Genomic DNA, 6,483 nt, shown 5'->3' with positions numbered 1-6,483 from the left:
CCATTACCCTTCATGGGCTGAAGTCTCCATCAACGTGGATGTACGATAGCACCACCTATCGGAACCACGACAAAAACATCCGTGTCTCCAATTGCGTTTGAATCCTCCAAAACCCTTCCCTTTACATTCTTGCAAGTTGCATGCTTTACTTTCCGCTGCTCATATACTCTTTGCATGCTTGCTTGTTATGTATTGTGAATGTTAAACTTGTGCCTAAACTCCACTTAAACTTAAAGATCTTAAAAACTGCAACTTTGGTACTTAGTGTCTAGTCACCCCCCCTCTAGACACCTCTTCTCAAGGTCCTACAAGTGGTATCAGAGCATTGGTATCCATTGCCTTGGTTTAATCACCATTGGAGGAAGATGGATGAGTCTACTTTGGGGAGTCTTAGACATAGAGTGCCTATTCTTGATGGAGAGTATTTTCATGAGTGGAAAAATAAGATACTTGTAATTGTCAATCAATATCATTTGAACAAGTACATTGCTAGTCCTTGTGCACCTCATGTTGATCCTATGCATCCTACCCTTGATGAGTCAATTGATATGATTAGGAATCTTAGAACTACCAAACTTATCATTAGAGGATTGCCTAGAAACTGATTGGATGTTTGCCTACTCTTAAGTGTGCCTACACTATATGGAAATTTCTTGAGGAACGCTTTCCAAATTATTCCTTGAAAAATCTTGATGAAATTCTCCATAAGTCTATTGCCTTGAGTAGGATGAATACTAGTGACCCCATGTTTGGTGATCGTCTATTTGAACTTACAAACCTTATGCGTGCCAAAGGAGATGTTGGAATTATTAGTGATATTATTTCTGAAGCTATAAAAAATTCATAAGCAAGATCATTGTCAAACTCACTCTAACGAATTACCCTCTCTAGGATTTGATCCACCACATGACGATGTTGAACATGGATACTATGATGAGGATGATGATAGTGACTTCGATCTTGATGATGCAATGATACACTTTGGTCTTATGGCAAATCTTCGGGGATATATGTCAGGAGGAAAGGAATGGGTTCTTGGTAGTGGATGTACCGATCACATGACCGAAGATAAAGACATGTTTTGTGAGCTTGCTTAAAATGATGGTCCTCGAAAGTATGTCACCTTAGGTGACAACTCAAAGGGTAAGGTGGTTGGCCTCGGTAAGTTGGCCATGTCACATGATAGCTCCATACAAAATGTCATGCTCGTTGAATCTCTTGGCTACAACTTACTTTCAGTATCTAGACTTGCCGATTTCGATTTCAATGTCCTATTTACTGAAGTAGATTGCCAAGTGTTTCGTCAAGATAATCATAAAATGGTCTTTACCAGTGTGCGTAGGAGTGATCTATACATTGTTGATTTCACTAAAAAGGCTCAACCTAAAACTTTCTTCATCGCTAAATCCTCAAAAGGTTGGTTATGTCATAGACGATTAGGTCATGTTGGCATGAGAAACCTTGACAAGCTTATTAAAGGGAATCATATCCTTGGTGTTAACGATGTCATATTTGATAAGGATAGACTTTCCAGTGCTTGTCAAGCAGGTAAACAGGTTGGAGGAAGGCATCCCGTGAAGAACATCATGACCACAAGGAGGCCACTCAAGCTACTTCACATGGATCTTTTTGGTCCCAACTCCTACAAGAGTCTCGGTGGAAATTCTTTTGGTCTAGTTATAGTTGATGATTTTTCAAGATTTAAGTGGGTGTTCTTTCTCGATGATAAATCGCAGGTCCAAAAGATCTTCAAAAACTTCGCTAGGAAGGCCCCAAATCAATTTGAAGTTAAGATCTAGAAGGTTCGCAGCGACAAGAGAATGGAGTTCAAGAACGAAAATGTGGACACCTTTCTTGATGAAGAAGGGATTTCACACGAGTTCTCGGCTACGTACACACCTCAACAAAATGGAGTTGTTGAGAGGAAGAACCGGACGCTCATCGAAATGGCGAGAACGATGCTTGATGAGTACAAGACACCGAAGCACTTTTGGGCGGAAGCGGTTGAGACAGCTTGTCATGCAACAAATCGCTTGTATCTTCACAAGCTACTCGGCAAGACGGCATACGAGCTCCTCACCGGTAACAAACCCCAAGTTGGATACTTTCGAGTATTCGGCTCAAAGTTCTACATTCTTGATAAGCATCGTCGTTCTAAATTTGCTCCTAAGTCTCATGAAGGTTTCCTAGTAGGTTATGGCTCAAACTCTCACACTTACCGTGTCTACAACAATTTCACCCGAAAGGTTGAGGATACGGTAGATGTGAAGTTTGATGAATCTAACGGCTCGCAAGTAGAGCAACTGCCAATTTATGTAGGAGACAAAGATCCTTCGGAAGCAATCCAAGACTTGTCTATTGGCAAGGTCCGCCCAACGGAGGTGAAGGAGAGTACCTCGTCCGTCCAAGTGGAAGCTTCTACTTCACGACAAGGTGAACCAAGAGTTGATATGGAAGCATCCACAAGTGGGACACACCAAGATGAAGAAAACGAGGAAGTGCATCAAGATGAACGTCAACAACCTCCTTCTCCACCACGACAAGAGAACGACAACGCCAACAATGAAGAAGGCCAAGAAGAAGAACAAGATGAAGAAGAAGTTCAACCAAGAACCAAGCAAAAGCTTTCACGAGTTCGAGCAAGAATTTCTAAAGACCATCCCGTCGAGCAAATCTATAATGATATTCAAACCGGGAGAATCACTCACTCTAAAACTCATTTAGCTAACTTTTGTGAAAACTATTCTTTCATCTCTAGCATTGAACCTATGAAGGTCGAAGAAGCATTGGAAGATCCGGATTGGATAAATGCTATGCATGAAGAACTACACAACTTTGAGAGGAACCAAGTTTGGACATTGGTTGAGAAGCCCGACAACAACCACAACATCATCGGTACCAAATGGGTGTTTTGCAACAAGCAAGATGAAGATGGACAAGTAGTTCGCAACAAAGCACGTCTTGGCGCCCAAGGCTACACACAAGTCGAAGGTATGGACTATGGTGAGACTTACGCTCCCGTTGCTAGACTTGAGTCCATTCGCATATTACTTGCCTATGCTAATCATCATGATATCACCTTGTACCAAATGGACATTAAAAGTGCTTTTCTAAATGGTGAAATAGAGGAGGAAGTTTATGTTAAGAAACCTCCCGGCTTTGTCAATCCTAAGAAACCCAATCATGTTTACAAACTTCACAAAGCTCTTTATGGTCTTAAACAAGCTCCTAGAGTGTGGTATAAATGCTTGACCAAGTTCCTTATTGAAAAAGGCTTTGAAATTGGGAAAATAGATTCCACACTTTTTACTAAAAGAGTTAATGGAGAACTATTTGTGTGCCAAATCTATGTTGATGATATTATATTTGGTTCAACTAACCCTCATTTTATTGAAAAGTTTGGGAAGCTAATGTCGGAGAAGTTTGAGATGTCTATGATGAGTGAACTCAAATTCTTTCTTGGGTTGCAAATCAAGCAAACTAAGGAAGGTACCTTTATTTCTCAAACGAAGTACACCAAGGACTTATTCAAGAAGTTCAATATGCAAGAATGCAAAGGTATGTCTACACCCATGCCTACTAGTGGACATCTTGACTTGACCAAAGATAGTGAACCAGTTGATCAAAAGGTTTATCGCTCTATGATTGGTTCATTATTATATCTATGTGCTTCACGTCCCGATATCATGCTAAGTGTGTGCATGTGTGCACGATATCAAGCTGCTCCTAAAGAATGTCATCTTAAGGCCGTGAAAAGGATAGTGAGATACTTAATCCATACACCAAATTTTGGCATTTGGTATCCTAAGAGGGCCTCTTTCGATCTTGTTGGCTACTCCGACTCGGACTATGCCGGAGACAAGGTTGATAGAAAGTCCACTTCGGGTACTTGTCAATTTCTTGGTAGATCTCTTGTGTCTTGGTCCTCCAAGAAACAAAACTCGGTATCCTTATCCACCGCGGAAGCGGAATACATTGCCGCTGGCTCATGTTGTGCTCAGTTACTTTGTATGACCCAAACTCTTAAAGATTATGGGATATATGTGAAACATGTTCCATTGCTTTGTGACAATGAAAGTGCTATCAAAATTGGTCATAATCCCGTACAACATTCTCGAGCTAAGCATATTGAAGTTCATCATCATTTCATTCAAGATCATGTTGCTAAGGGTGACATTAATCTTAAGCATGTTCGCACCGAAAAGCAATTAGCGGATATATTCACTAAACCTCTTGATGAGAAAGTGTTTTGCAGGTTAAGAGGAGAATTGAACATCATTGATGCTTCAAACTTGGAGTAGGAACTCCATTGGACACATGCAAGACATGAGCTTATGACTAATCCTTGATATTTCTCTTATGATGAAAATCTTATGTCTTGGATATATTTGCATCTTGCATGTTATCTAACCCATGTAGGTACTTGGATGACTCTAATTCCATGAGATTGCAATCTACTCACATTTTGAGCAATCTCTACATCACCAAGTCTCTACACTATGGTGGTTGAAGACAAGGAAGCACGGAACCATTCAAACATATCCTTTGACAAATTCTATGTTGAGCTTCATGACTGTCATTTTTGGATACACAAGTGCTCTTCCTTGCAAGAACTAACCCATGTAGGTAGTTGGACTCAAATTCCAAGTGGTGCTCCCAATTCTTGATGAGCTACATCAACCTTGAGCAACCCACACAAGTTCAACTACATGGACAACACCACCAACCAAGGTATGTTATTCCATCTTAGAGAAGCTTTACTCCAAGTCATGAGCTAAAGCAACTCGACAAGATGAGAATACATCAAGATGCTTAAACGAAAAATGGCAACCCCATTTTGAGCTTGAACAATGAGTATGACCTATGATCAAGTGATCTCACTTGACTCCTAAGTCAATATACTCTAACATAGGTGACTTTGTCGTCAACCATCTCTAGATGAAGTTCTCTTGTGTTCTTTTCTGTGTTTTTGCATTTGTCTCATGCATATTTATTTCCCCTTTTAAAAAAAAACTTCATCTAGATTTCTTTCTGTTTGCTCTGCATTTTCTGCATCAAATTCATTGCATATCATTCAGTAAATTCCTTGCAAATCTTTGTGAGATATTACAAGTCTAGTGAGCTGAGGTGACAAGTGTTTTCTCTGCGATGAACTCGGTTTCACCGATTTGTTGTTTTCGGTCCAATCGAATCCTTTCGGTACAACCGAAGCATACAACTCGGTGCCACCGATTTCACAACAGGAAAAATAGTTTGCCACTTATTCTGTGTTTCTTCTAATCCAGCTTCACTCAATGAATCTTGTCCTCTACAAGCATCACATATATATATATACTTTGTACTGTGTGTCAAGGATCAAACCCTTCTTGGAAATTTATGTCAAAGGGGGGAGAGAGATCACATCAAAGCTTATCACTTAGAGAGATCACATCAGGGAGAGAGAGTATCACCTCCACAGGGGGAGAAAGAGATCTCCAGGGGGAGAGAATACTCAAGTAGAAAGTATTTCTCAAGGATCCCAGATGCTTGGTGTTCAAGAGGAGAGATGCCACATGTCTTCTTGAGGGGAAAGACATGTTCATATGTGCTTATTTGCATTAGCTCTGTTCATTTATATCTTTTAGCTCTGATTTTCTGTTCCCTATCTTCTCCCAGTATCCCATGCTAGATTCAGGGGGAGCAAGACATCTAAGGGAAAGAAATCATTTAAATTCATTGCATATCTTTACTCTTGGGGACATGTATAATCCAATGTGGTACTTAGTACTCACTCTCTACATGTCATCCCAGTCTTGGTATTCTTATGGTTTCTTCTGTTTGCTCTGGCTAGTAGGTGTACCTGTGTTATCTAACCTTGTTTACGCAGGTTCATTCCATCCTAAGCCTACTCAAGACTACAAGGTAAGTATATGCATCACAAACATGTGTATGGGGAACTCTTGCTGATGTACACACTATTTGCAAGAAGGACTCATGGGCATGAATGTATTTTCCTTAATATTCTTTGCTTTGATGCATATGGCCAAAATACATGTAACACATTGCCTGCTCTATCATGGTTATGCTCTCACATGCTTCTATATTCCATATCCACATGATTGCATACATGTAGGGGGAGCCTATGCTTGTTACATGTCTTTCCAAAGCTTTACTTGCTATTCTTTATATCTTTATCTAAAGCTTTGATGTATGTTGTCATCAATTACCAAAAAGGGGGAGATTGAAAGCACAAGTGCTCCCTAGGTGGTTTTGGTAATTAATGTCAACATATCTCTTGTTGGACTAACACTTTTATCTAGTATGTTTCAGATAAGTTCAACAATGGAGTGGCATGGACTAAAGGATGTGGGAACTCCTTCAAGATGCTAAGGACAAAGGATTGGCTCAAGCTTCAAGCTCAAGACTCTTCATTTTACATTTTAGTGATCCAAGATCACATTGAGTCTATAGGAAAAGCCAATACTATCAAGAAGGGATGAGGTG

This window comes from Triticum dicoccoides, chromosome 6B (assembly GCF_002162155.2).
Source record: "Triticum dicoccoides isolate Atlit2015 ecotype Zavitan chromosome 6B, WEW_v2.0, whole genome shotgun sequence".
NCBI lineage: Eukaryota > Viridiplantae > Streptophyta > Magnoliopsida > Poales > Poaceae > Triticum > Triticum dicoccoides.
Note: the sequence above shows the minus strand (reverse complement) of the source record.